This window comes from Aethalodelphis obliquidens, unplaced genomic scaffold (assembly GCF_003676395.1).
Source record: "Aethalodelphis obliquidens isolate GAN/ISIS:26980383/991018 unplaced genomic scaffold, ASM367639v1 scaffold11, whole genome shotgun sequence".
NCBI lineage: Eukaryota > Metazoa > Chordata > Mammalia > Artiodactyla > Delphinidae > Aethalodelphis > Aethalodelphis obliquidens.
This window is the reverse complement of record NW_020837955.1, coordinates 13,402,917-13,405,748: the sequence shown is the minus strand read 5'-3', so window position 1 is coordinate 13,405,748 and position 2,832 is coordinate 13,402,917.

Below are 2,832 nucleotides of genomic sequence, written 5' to 3'. Positions count from 1 at the left end.
CGAGCGGGGGCTACTCTTCGATGCGGTTCGCGGGCTTCTCATTGCGATGGCTTCTCTTGTGGCAGAGCACAGGCTCTAGGCGCATGGGCTTCAGTAGTTGCAGCACGCAGGCTCAGAAGTTGTGGCCCGTGGGCTCTAGAGTGCAGGCTCAGTAGTTGTGGCGCACGAGTTTAGTTGCTCTGCGGCATGTGGGATCTTCCCGGACCAGGGCTCGAACCCATGTCCCCTGCATTGGCAGGCGGATTCTTAACCACTGTGCCACCAGGGAAGTCCCAGATTGCACGGGTTTTTGTTTTGTTGTTTATTTAAGACCCATTTATTCTCTAGTTCTGCCCACACGGAGACACCCTCCTTGAAAAGGCGTTAAATCCTTCCCTTCACTGCAACACCTTGTGCTGAAAACACGTGTTCCAAGGTTTCAACTACGAGATCCACATTCTTAAAGCACTGATTCTTAAACCTCATCTAGATTTCTCCCCTTGGATGGGGGGAGATGACCCAAACACAGCGAAGAACAGCTCAGGACTGTGGGCTCTGCTCGCCCAGAAGACTTTGCAGCTCCCCTGACCACTCGGCTGGAGCCAGGATTAAGGCCCTGAGACGAGGGGCACCTGCTGGGCTGCTGCCACCACCACCGGCCCCCAACTCCTGTCCTCTTCACTAGGCTGGCTGTTACCTCTAGTTTCCCTGGAGTTTGGGGATTCCAGATGGTCTCTGCTCACACTTCTGTATCACGCCTGCTGCCTCAGCACTGCTGATCCACACAAAAGTTATTTGATAAGCCTGCAGGTTCTTTTTCATCAGAGGACATTCTCAAGGCCATGACTTCCCCCGGCTCCCCACTGCCCTTGCCGGCAGACTGGACGTGCGTGGCCGCCGTGCTGAGTCGCTGAGTCGGGCACAACACCCTGGCTCCACTCCGGCGCACTCTCCTGGAGAACTGAGGACCGTGCCCTGGGTTCATCAGCAGGATCTGTCTTGAAGCCAGTCCTAGAGTGACAAGAGCCACACCTGCAGGTCTATTCCACTGACCAGCCGCACAGGACCGAGCTGGGCCCACGGACCTTGGTCTGGATTGTGTTGGCTGGTCATTCTTGCCTGGGTTCACAGGCCAACAGCCGCCGTCCTTCCTCTCCTGCTCATCACTGCACCAGCGGCTCACTCCTACCTGCTGCTGTCACACGCCCGGCAACCTCGTGTTCCGGGGCCAGCCAAGAACTGAGACCCCAGCAGGCCCCTAGTTCCCAGCAGGCAAAGTCCCCATTAAATTACTGCTGCTTAGCCGTGTTCTCGAGGCTTCCGAGCCGGGAAAGTGCGGAGAGCATGGCAAGCCGCGGCGCCCCCAGCCCTGGACCCGCGATGCTCCGCCGAGGCGCCGGAACCTCGCCGTACCACGCCCCCCCAACACAAGCGACCTCTGCGCCCGCCTGTCCCGCGGACCCGGGTGCGCCTCCGGCCACCGCGACCCAGGACGGAAGCGCGGGGCGCGGGGCTCGGCCGGCGGCGGGCGCTGGGGCGGGCGGGGACCCGGGCTCTGGCCCCGAGGCTGCGCGGACCCGCCAGCCCCACCTCCGTCCCCGCCGCCTGGAAAAAGCTAAAATTGCACGTTTTTAAATGGCTTTATTTTATGTGAATTTCACCCCAATAAAAAAATTTAAGTTAATGTAGGAGATATCTAGACATAAGTATAGCTGTACGATGGTAAAGATGAGGGTAGCTAAGAGAATCTAATCTCAATCGTCTGTCTTTTCAACCTTTTTCCTCTATGCCTAGAGAATTTAACCTTGCAATTTTCTTCCTGCTGTCAAACCTTCCCTAACTTATTAACTTATTTTTTTCAAGCAACCACTCTATTTCTTCCTCTGTGAAATCATACTCTTTTAAAAATACAGTTTCTTCAAATTGTTTATTTTGTTCAACTCCTTTCTCTCCCACGGTCAATAGAAGAAGGTTTTATGAACCATAATAGCCCATACAACCCTTCTATTTTATCAGTGCAGACTTCAAAATTGACACATTTATATTTTGTAACTTTGTCTACAGTAATATGTATTGCATAATAAACAATGATAGTGGTTCTTCTTAGTGATTAGTGGTTATATGTCCCACTTTCAACAATAAAACTTTCCGACTTCTCTGATAAGTAGTATCATATCCTATCTTACAAAGAAAAAAAAACTTCTTTCAAGGTGTAGCATATCCTTTCTGTGGTCCTTAAGGGTCTGACATCAAAAACTTTTGATACCATATTACATTACTACAACTCAGGCATAAATAATATATCCTGGTACAGTCCTATAAATCAGATGAAATCATTATGATGAGAAGGCATATTCTTAATCTCTGCTGTAAAATATTAATTAGTATTAATATTAAAATATGAAAAACTATTGGTATACTTGGATTCTTACATTTCTGAGAAATCTGACTTTCACAGAAATTCTCAAAACACATGTAATTAGGGTTTCCCTGGTGGCACAGTGGTTAAGAATCTGCCTGCTACTGCAGGGACACAGGTTTGAGCCTGGTCTGGGAAGATCCCACATGCTGCGGAGCAACTAAGCCCATGCGCCACAACTACTGAGCCTGCACTCTAGAGCCCACGAGCCACAACTACTGAGCCCACGTGCCACAATTACTGAAGCCTGCGCACCTAGAGCCCGTGCTCTGCAATATGAGAAGCCACTGCAATGAGAAGCCTGCGCACTGCAACGAAGAGTAGCCCCCGCTTGCCGCAGCTAGAGAAAAGCTCGTGCGCAGCAACGAAGACACAACGCAGCCAAACATAAAATAATTATTTTTAAAAAGAATTTCCTTCCTTAAAACAAAAAA